Source organism: Octopus bimaculoides, chromosome 9, assembly GCF_001194135.2.
Source record: "Octopus bimaculoides isolate UCB-OBI-ISO-001 chromosome 9, ASM119413v2, whole genome shotgun sequence".
Lineage (NCBI taxonomy): Eukaryota > Metazoa > Mollusca > Cephalopoda > Octopoda > Octopodidae > Octopus > Octopus bimaculoides.
In genome coordinates, this window is record NC_068989.1 from 65,706,032 (window position 1) to 65,717,719 (window position 11,688).

Consider the following 11,688-nt stretch of genomic DNA (forward strand, 5'->3'; position numbering starts at 1 on the left):
TTATTATTATTATTATTATTATTATTATTATTATTATTATTATTATTATTATTATTATTATTATTATTATTATTATTATTATTATTATTATTATTACTACTAAGGCGGTGAGCTGGCAGAATCGTTAGCACGCTGGGCTAAAGATTCGGAGTCAATTAAATAAATACTACTTACGCACTGGGGTCGCTGTAATCGATTCAATTTCTTCCTCCAAATTTCAGGCCTTGCCCTTACAGTAGAAATGATTATAATTATTATCACTAAAGCGGTGAGTTGCAGAATCTTTAGCACGCCGGTCGAAATCCTTAGCGCCATTTCGTCCGTCGCTACGTTCCGAGTTCAAATTCCGTTGAGGTCGATTTTATGTTTCATTTTTCAATTTTCGGGCTCAATAAAATGATATAAGTTCAGTACTGGGGTCGATATAATCGAATGTCCTTTCCCCAACAATTTCCAGGCCTCATGCCTATAGTAGAAAGAATTAATATTATTGTTTTACTTCTCAGAATGTTCGGTCTTGTTTGTTCTGGTAGGTTCTGTGAGAGCGGAGAGCAGCTTGCAGTCAGAGACTTTTCACAGAGCCTCTTTCCGCGCATTTTAAGGTTTGATACTTGGTTGTTAATTATCGTGGGAGACAGTCAGCATTTAAGTACCTTATCATTATTATTATTATCATCATTATCATCATCATCATTATTGCCTTAACACAGCTTCTAACGCTGGAGATGTATTACAGTAACAGCTATTCACTACCAGTGAATTAAGGTAACACCTCTTATTTTTCGAGCACCTTCCGGAGTATTCGAGCAGTTACAAGCAGTGTTGTTTTCTGCAAGTGCTCCACCTTTATTGCAGCCCTATTTTTTCCACGTACTTCTCGAGATTTTTGCTCACTGTTCCCAGGGCTCCGACAATTATTGGTACTACTGCTACGCTTTTCATCGACCACAACTGCTTAACTTCCCAAGCTAACCTGTCATATCTCTCAACTTTTCTTTCTTCCTTATAGCATACCTTGTTGTCAGCTGGGAATGCTATATCTATAATCCAGCATAGTTTGTTTTCTTTCAGTCAGGATCATTATTATTATTATTATTATTATTATTATTATTGTTATTATTATTATTATTATTATTATTATTATTATTATTATTATTATTATTCATTATTATTATTATTATCATCATCATCATCATCATCATCATCATCATTATTATTATTATTATTATTATTATTATTATTATTATTATTATTATATGTCTGATTTTGCTTTGTATTTATGCAAGTTGACTCCAAATGTCACCCAGAAGTTTCAAGAGACAAGTTAAAAGCTCATGTTGGTGTTAGATATTCCTTCAGTCAAACCCTAATGTATTGAATACAGAAGGACACATTGGATACTAGAATTCTAGATAATAGTTCCAGATAACCTATGTCTAAACAAAAATGAAGGGTTGAAACATATTTGATCAAATATCTACTTAATCGGGGTTGAACTGGATCTAAACATGAACAAAAAAAAATCCTTATCATCAACAATAACAACAATAACAGCTGCAACATTGATGTTTATTGTGTTAACCTCCGATGGTTGGACAGCATAACTTAATTCGGTGCTATATGAAGACGGAATATTAAGTTAGAATCTTCATAAATATTGCATTAGTGGACGCAAATTCAACAATACACAACACTGTACTTCACTGGACTGTACTTCTGCATTTATAAGACAAGTGCATTCCTTGTTGCCAATAGTTGCAGTTGCACCAAAATAAAACAAGCGACGAAGCAAGCGTGACCATCGAAAAATAGCGGTCGAATACCCCGCTACCACAAATCTCACGCATCAGCATCTTAACATAGTAACGTGTTACTTAAACTCTCCCACTGCCACCACTACCAAACAAAACAAAGTTATATGATGTATTCTAAATTTGATAGCAATTGTCGTGATGGTCAAATTTACAACGTCTTTAAGCATAAATTTGTCAGCTTGATCAGTGCTGGCCCGGCGTAAACAACAACGACCACAGCAGCAGTAGGTATATAGAAATAAAAGGAAATATCATTGCAATATTTTTCTTCTGCAAATAATGACATATTTCTCACAACATATACCGAAGTATTTACACATACGTATACATAAGCATACACGCAAAATGGCTTATATAAAGAGACGTTGGAAACGATAAATCTTGTTTCACGGTATAATACATGGAAATTTTCAACTTCATTGAAACTCTACAAATTTACTCAGCTCAACATTAGACTGGTAAGAAACTATTAATTTCATGTTATCAGCAATCTATCATACAGCAAACGGAGCCTTATCACAGAAGGAAGTTCCTTGTTTCTGATCATGCAATATATTTATACTGAAGTAGTTATTATTTAGCAATCACTCCAAGCATACCAGGTTGATTAGATTAACATCACCGAAATATATGAAGTTAGAGGGCTCCGTAACGCATTGACGTGTACGAGTATCACTTAAGGGTATTATCTTTATGCAATGTCTCTAACAGACATCGGCCGGCTCCTCTCAACTCATACTGATGGGAAGATTTGAAATCAATATTCTAAACTGTAAAATAATTTGTCATTGATCTATATTCTATACCATGGATATTCTTGTTGCGAATTACATTCCATAGATATTGATACTTATAAAATGATGCTGTATATATTAATATTTATGTTCCATGCGAGTGAAAGTAAAGTAAAATTATTTTAGCCATGGACATATCGATGGACAGGAAGTAATATATACTGGGACTACTGATCCCTTAAACCGACAGACTACTGATTTGTCTTTCGACAGATTACTGATTTGGTATAGTCGTTAGAGGGCGATCGTGGCTGTGGCATTTATTCTGGTGTTGTAAGTTCAGATTGTGGCTAGGTAAGCTTTGCCTTTTATCATTTCAGGATCGATACAGAATACTGCAACCCAGTACTTAGAGTTTATTGTGCTTTTCTCCTCTTTCTGAAAGAAATATGCATTCAGATCTGAACGTTGACACGCTGAATGCTACATAGGCGACACAACGACTATGTTAGTTGTTGAAAAGCCATGAAAAGAAGAACAGAACTCCTTTCAATATATAGTGATGTTCTCCAAACTAACAAGTGACAACTGAGAAATAACCACAATACGAGAGAGTAATAGTAAATTTTAAACCGAATAATTACTGCACAAGAGGCATGACGACAGAGAATTGTGGACTTATCAAGGATACATAATAAAATATCAACTAGAAATGTATCTCATTTCTCTAGAAATAAGCAACGTAGGTTAAACCATCATTTGACAGACTCCAACTATTACATATTTTACTATGTCAACAATAACCATAATGAACTTTAACAATAAGTTATTCCCAAGAGAATTTTGAAAATATAATTAATATTAGAATACTCTTTAAGGTAGTGAGCTTGCAGAATCTTTAGCACGTCTGGCAAAGTTCTCAACGGCAGTTCATGGCTTTACGTCCGAGTTCAAATTCTACTGAGCTTGACTTGCGTTTCACCTTTTCCAGGTCGATAAAATAAGTACCAATTCAGCACTGTTATCGATGTAATTAACTTACCCCTTCCCCCGAAATTTCTGGTCTTGTGCAAAAATTTGAAACCAATTTCAGAGTAGCCTATTGTTAGTAAACTAACTGCGGGGTATGTATTGTAAAAGCTCATTCGCTTTGCTGCTCTCATAACACTGAGATACATGTGCAAAAATGTAGATTGAAAAAAATACCTGTTAACTAGTTGATAGATGGATTCCATTAGATAAAGTATCCCTTCATTATCCTATTGTCAGAGTAGTTGTTTTGTACGCAGAAATTTTCTAAAATTCTTTTTCATAACAGACATGGCTATTGTGGACGAGTAGAAATTTTTATTACATGCACTACGCATCCGTTAAACAGGTTTCATTGTTTTACATCTTTTAGTTATTTAGCCCTATGTCAGCCCTGATCTGGTAGATCTACAATGAAAGTCTATTCTCGTAGTTTATAACATCTAGGGCAGCATTATCCAATCTGAAAGTACTTTTTCTACAAGACAGTGGCATGCGATTTGACGAAGATTTTGGTTGATTATTCTCGCAGGTCACATAGTCTTTCGGAGCCAAAGTGTTTATGTAATCGATTAGTTGTTCAGATTTCGAAGCTACCGGCATATGACGATATAATTGTATGTAATCTAGCTTTATATGCTTATCATGCGTATTATTATGTAGTAAAGACTCCATTAATAATGGGCAAATATTTACAGCCAGATTACTGCATCACCTAATGTATTTTGTATTACCTTCTGAAGGTATATAATTTTTTTATATTTTTAGTTGATTATATGCTTGTCAATTTTATGTTGAGTACTCTCGGAAAGGGAATTTCTATCCTTAATTTTTCTGCTATTCTTTAGTGTTTATACATTTCATTTTTCTACACAAAATATATATTATTTAAAATCTGTCAGTTCTTTCTCCAATCTTATTTTTGAAGATTTACTGAAGCTTTTAAATTGTAAAATCATAGAAATTGTGTAATTTTCGTCTTACATGTGGTTGCAAATTCCTATTTGAAATTCCAATAATTTCTTTCTAATGGTAAAATTCTTTGGTTCACTTTTTTTCCCATCTATGCTGAGTTGTTTTGCTAATCTTGGATTGTTCACAATGGTTTCCGAAGTTACTGCATAATTTAAGTCAGTTATAGTTTTTGTGGTTGCTATAGTAACAACAAAAATAATATTAATAATACTGATATAATAATAATACCAACGATAATAATAACAATGAATCATTTATTGTTGCAAGGCCGACGAATGGGAGACATTACTAGAACGAATTTCAAAACATGGATAGCGGGGTAGGATACATTTGGCATAAAAAGAAAACAGCTTGGGATGTGAAGTAATTTATCGTGTATGAAGACATAAGACAGAAACTGACATATAATTGTAAGATAAAAAATATAAATATATATTAAAAAAAACGCTTACCAGGGTGGTCTACCTCGAGTATAAAAATTAGGCATGCAAGCATAAAATAAAAACAGATTTGAGAATGAAATATTTAGAATGATATTACTCCAAAAGAGGTACACATATCTCATACCGATGAAGGAAATTACACCTCTGATATTGTTGAATATCAAGGGCAAATTTTCTTTCGTAATAGTAAGTTCATACCAAAAGCTACGTCTGTTCAGTACAGATCCATTCAACCTGGCCATACACACCGCTCTCTACATTGTTACGGCATTTTAGTTGTCGCTAAATGTTCAAGTGAATTACTAGAAATAGTAGCCACTTTGTACAGTCGAACATGTAATTTTGACCTCGAAAAAGATAGACACATCGTTCAACCTAGTTCTATATATTACATAAAATAAAAACGTGAGTCACGAAAATGTCTTTCGTTGTGGTTCTTTCCAATCAGGATTTGTGTTAGATTCAAGAACGACAAGAACAACATCAACAACAACAGATTTCAGAAAAAGTACGGGAGGGCAGCACTATCTCTCCATGCTCAACATCGGTCCTACGTGATACTTGAAATAGTTGAGTAGGGATGAACAGAAGAAAAAATCTCTGGTATTGCTGATATTATTTTCTATTATTTTTAAGGATGTGAGGTTTGCGAGGTTTGCGTGTAAGACAAAATGCTTAGCAGCTTTGGCTCTGAGTTTTGTGTTAAAATCCAACCAAAGTCTACCGTTCATCGTTTCCAGTTACTAAACAAATACCAGAGCCAATGTGATTGAGTAACACGTTTTGTACCAAAGATCGAAAGCAGTATTATTGTTATAATTATGACAGCGGGATGGGCAAATTATTTGTGTATCGAATTAGTTTGCCGTACGTTCTGAGTTTAAATCCCACCAACGTCAATTTTTTTTTCTTCCGCATCCAGAAATTAGGATGCGATCAAATACTGGTGTCCATGGTATCGTCTAACTCCTTCACTCAAAAATGATGGCTTTCTACCTAAATAAGAAGTTAATATTAATACTATTAACAGTTGCGGCAAGCTGGCTGAACCGTTAGTACGCCGGACAAAATGTTTCGCGGCATTTTGTTCATCTTTACATTTCCGTTCTCCCGAGATTGACTTTGCTTTTCATCTTTTTGGGTTCGATGAAATAGACACCATTCAAGTACTGAAGTCCACCTTATCGTGTTACAGCTATTCCATAAACTGCTAGCCTTGTTCCAAAATTTGAAACTACTATTATAAATTTCTCTTAGGACATTTTTACGTTATGGCGTTCAGGAGAAAAAGAACAATATAACAGTGAAATAAACTTGCAACATAATAAATGGATAAAAGTGACTGCTTTGTCACATCGACACATTGAAAGAAAAATAATGAAACCAGTAAATAGTGACTATTAGCGATAATGGTAGAGTATACAGCACATGACGTACAGAAACTGCACTGAGTGAGGGTAAAGTCGTCAAAAATTTCTCTTTCGATTTTTGTGTTTTTTAAATTACATGTTAATAAGTCAATAACTCTCAGAAATTGAACATCCATGTTTTCGGATTTAGGAAGTCAGTATGACAAAGTTGAGTAATCAAGCAACATTACGTTCTTTCTCACCACGTTATTAAGTAGGAGAGGAAACGAAAAATATTGCCCTATTTTAGTGGCGTACGATGTACATTTTTATTTTTAAATTAAAAATATTCGTCTCATACACTGCCTTCCAACCTGCGAATTACGCACACATATAAGATCATCTAGCTTTTGAAATTTTAATCTTTCTCTTTTCCTTGCGTCAGACTACAGCCATGCTGGGGCTACTCCTTGCAGAATTTTAGGAGAAGAAATCATCGACCCCAGTACTTATTTGTTTAAACCTGGTACCTATTATTCTATAGGTCGCGTTTGCCCAACTGCTAGGTTACAGGAATGTATAAACACTAAAGCCAACTATCAAGTGCTAGCGAAAAGGACAGACACAGACACACATACACCCACATACAAACACACACACACACATATATGTGCATCAGCATGGCCGCAGCTCTAAGCTGAAACTATAAACAATATAATATATATATATACATATACAGAGTTGGCTAAAGTCACCCGACAGTAAATAAAAACCATTTAATTCCAAGATTTATTTTATGTTTAACAAATGAATGAATTTAATAACATCATGAAAATTGTTCAAACTGAAGTCCTTGAGCGACACATTTTCTCATTCGAGTCGATGCATAATTGCAGATAGTATTTATGGAATTTCGATTTACTGTCGGGTGACTGTTGGCCAATCGCGTATATATATATATATATATATATATATATATATATATATATATATATATATATATATATATATATATATATATATATATATGTATAAATGATACGGGTTTCTTTCAACTTCCGTCTACCAGATCCACTTTAAAGTCTTTAGTCGCCGTGAGACTATTATGGAAGACACTTGCCCAAGGCGCCACACAAGGCGTCTGAGTCCAGAACCATTTGGTTTGAAAGCAAACTTCTTATTGCACAGCCAATCCTGCACCTAGCTATTATTTTTCCTAGGAAATTTTCACTTCAAATTAAGATTGTACCGTATATGCCCATGCGCATATGTGGTGACTATACTTGTCTTACTAAGGAAACTCTGTCTTTTCCGTTTACCAATGAAGCAGTAGTTAAAAGTAGCACTGAAGACGGCAAAATTATCCCAAATCATAGCGTCTTTACTCCTAACTCAGCCAGTCGCAGTTGCTGAAGGAAAAATCACTTCAACGTTTTTTACCCACAGTTCTGTCGGTGTATGCTCGAAAATTTGCAGCCATGAAAATCGCTAGTAAGCCCTTGAGTTGTTGATCATTTTTTGCAAATAGCTTTAGATCATCCATGTAAATGAGTTGATTTATATTTTTATCAAACATTTTGTAACCGTATTGTACATCATCGAGCAATTTTGAGAGAGGTATTAAGGCCAGACAAAAGCAGAGTGGTGATAGTGAGTCACCCTGGAGAATGCCACCTGAAATTCTTATATCTCCAGCATTTAGAGATACATTGTCACTGTTCAAAGTCATGATCTCATACTTACAGACAAAAAGTTTCGCAGAGTAGGAGTTATTTTATACATTTCCGGACATTTCTTAATCCAGCTATGTGGTAGGCTATCAAAAGCGTTTTTATAGTCTATCCAGGCTATTGACAAGTTTTTGTGTCGTTTGTGACAATCTTCTAGGATCATCCTATTGATGAGTAGCTGATCCTTACAACCATAAGATCCACGTTATTATTATAATTATTATTATTATTATTATTATTATTATTATTATTATTATTATTATTATTATTATTATTATTATTAGTATTGCTGTTGTTTTTGTTATTATTATTATTATTACTATTATTAATATTATTTATTACAGATATGTTTCATTTCTTGCAGAAAATTCATAATGCCATGTGATTTTGATACGCACAAATGTTAATTATATGTTCTCCGAATATAAATTCTTTAAGATAGTAATTATATCAAATTTGTGAAACCTTGCATATATTAATTATATTTTACGATTCATAAATTCATAATGTCTCTGTTTTTATGATATCATTGTCTATTTTAATTCCTGCATAAATTCATACCAAACACGATGCCTTTATAAGCCAACAGATTTCGAAATGTTGCATGTATTAGGATTTCCTTGAAAGGGACAAATGACAGAGAACAGTTAGAAACATATAAACTAACCTCACACATTCTATGTCAGTGTATGTATACATACACACAAGCACACATACACACACACTCACACACACATATGTATATATGAATGTATACATGTATGTATGTATGTATGTATGTATGTATGCATGCATGTATGCATGCATGTATTTAAAGGGAGTGATTCTGGTAATTTTGCATAGCATATTAGCAGGCCATAAATAAAAGGTGACCAAATATAATATTATGCAACATGAACAAAATTATAATTGTCAAATTTTAACATGACAAATTCGAAGTTAACAAAAGAATTGAAAAGGTGTTCGGGCTAACTTTGACAGTTTGCATAAAAAGAAGATAAAGCACAATATTTCATTCACAAATAGAACTATTTGAAAATCAAAAGAAAATATCAAATAGATTATGGCTAGAAGATTACAACTTGCTCATAGGAGCTGCCCTCAACTTACAGCACATCCTCAAGACGACTCCAGAACTTGGCGCATGCGTTCCTCACTTGTCACTGGGAAAATCTGCGAATAGCTCCTTCATCATAGCCACCAGCGAAGCCATGGTTGGTGTCTTTCTGAACAGCGTCCCATACATAGTAATCCATTGGATTACAACCAGCGTAATTAGGAAGCCAGAAACTGGGGCTGGAGGAGTTGTAGAATTCTCCGACAATCACTTAAGACTCTTTCCGGAAGTATAGCAAGGTGCCAAATATTGCTGCCACATATATGGCCTTTTAATAGCAACCCTCTCCAGTCAAAGACTGACCAGTTTCCAACAGCTACAAATGGTCATCTGAATTTGGCCAAAGGCCTTGCTCAAAGATGTGGGGCAGATTCGCGTTGTACGCGCGAAGCCACAACTTCTGCTGTAACCCTTCCTGCTGGCCACGGCTTCGTAGTCACCATTACAGCTGTCCATGTCAGGTTTCACAATTATTTACAGAGCGCATTCAGTATGATGTCGGCAATTTGAAACCTTGCTCGAATCATCTTGATACGGGTAAACATTTTCCAGTAATCAGATGGCTTCCAGAACTCCATGTCAGTTAATTTTGTCTCAACTACAACCTTAATATTCGTACTCGCCAATGCCATTGACTCTTCAGCAATGCCTCAAACTGTTTCTGACAAAAAGGAGACATAAAATATCGTAAAATTGAGCCCGAACACAGAATATGCCTTATTTGTGCTGTAGCCGATAACCATATTCTTTTCTACTCTAGGTACAAGGCCCTAAATTTTCAGAGAGGGGATACATTTTTATGTGATATATTTTCATTCTAAAAATAACCTTTTCCACTATAGGAACAAGGCCTGAAATTTTGAGGAAAGCGCAAGTCGATTACAACGACTCCATTACGCAACCGGTATTTAATTTATTGATTCCAAAGTGATGAAAGGCAAAGGCAAAGTCAAAGTCAACCTCGGTAAGATTTGAACTCAGAACGCAATGACAAACGAAGTATAACTAAGCATTTCGGCCGGCGTGCTAACGTCTCTTCCAACTTGCCGCCTTAGTATACAAACAAATATTAAATATATTTAATACAAAAAATGTGCATATGTAAACATATAAAATAAAGTTCGACTTACAATAGAAATGACATCAGGAATTAAATGGGATGAGCAAGACTTTTACGAGTACAACAGCTGTTAGACTCCTAAAACTCTTTCTCACTCAACCCCTTTAATTCCTGATGTCATTTCTATTCTGTGTAAGTCGGATTTTTTTTTTATATGTATACATATAAAACAACTGTTCGTTATAAACTAAACGAAAACTGCGGAACGTATGTATGTACGTATGTATGTATGTATGTATGTATGTATGTATGTATGTATGTATGCATGCATGCGTGCATGCATTTATGTATGTATATATGTATGTATGTATGTATATATGCATGTCATTATTCAGTTTATTTCAAGATTTCTTGCCACTAGAGAAAGAAAGGGATTCTAACCTAGATCAAAGGTCCCTTCACTGGAATTTCAACATCAACAACAGGGTATTTTTGCTTGTATGTATGTATGTTTGTATGTATGCATGTATGCATGTATGTATGTGCGGATTTGTATGTTTTAAGTATGTACTCTAATGCATATAGTTACATATGTACACATGCTCATATATATTTAAATGATAAATCTGGAAATTTTACTAACTTTTAGAGTTTCAGTCATGGCTTTGGATCTGTAGTCTTCGAATTAGCTCTTTCCTTTCTGATTTTGAGAAACCTTATTTCTCATGATTGGTATTTAGGCAGTGTGTTACATATCCCAGGGCCCCAATAATTACAGGTATAAACCTGAACTTCTAATCTGGATAGAGTACTTGCAGATTTCTCAATAGTTCAGCATAGGTGTTTTCTTTTACACAGATTTTCAGCTTTATGTCAACATCCGCTGGGCAGCTAATTTCTACAACTGCACAGTTTCTCTTCTCTATCCTAAATCATTATATCAGGTCTGTTGTGCCTATATTTTATTGAGGTCTTCACTGGTACGTTCCACCAGTATTTCTTTTTATTATGAGTGGCTATGGCTTCTACCATATTGTGGGTTTTTATTTCTTTGTCCACGGGATTATCTTTCTGACGGATTTCATTAGAAAGTGTCCTCCCTATAACGTCATGTTTCACTGGTAGATAAATACTGTGATGAGATTTTGGGGCAACTGCTAATGATGCGGGTGATATCTTCAGGATGAACTTCACAAAGTCTGCATCGGTTGTCACATTTTACAACTTTTCCTGCATCTCTATCTCTTTTGTGCATCAGGTGTTTGGTTGATATTTCCTGCTCTTGGATTGCAAACGCATACCCTTCAGAGTGGTAGGTGGTAATCCGGCTATTCATCCATAATAAACTGCTTTGATGATCGATGTTACTATCATCACGGAGCTTTCTAGTAACATATTCATACATAGTCTTCTGTATATATATATATGTATATATAT

At 34.4% G+C, this 11,688-nt stretch overlaps 1 long non-coding RNA gene across 2 annotated transcripts in view; it reads right to left on the reverse strand.

Moving 5' to 3' along the window:
• The window catches only part of LOC106875319 (uncharacterized), a 406,076-nt gene that overhangs the window by 166,535 nt on the left and 227,853 nt on the right, over nt 1-11,688 (reverse strand). Inside the window, exon 4 of one of the 2 annotated variants that reach the window (XR_008264906.1) lies at nt 4,567-4,730. The exons of the other annotated variant lie outside the window; for it this stretch is intronic. This is a non-coding gene — a long non-coding RNA (uncharacterized LOC106875319). Of the gene's footprint in view, nt 1-4,566; nt 4,731-11,688 lie in introns of those variants that run through there. 2 annotated transcript variants of the gene reach the window in all.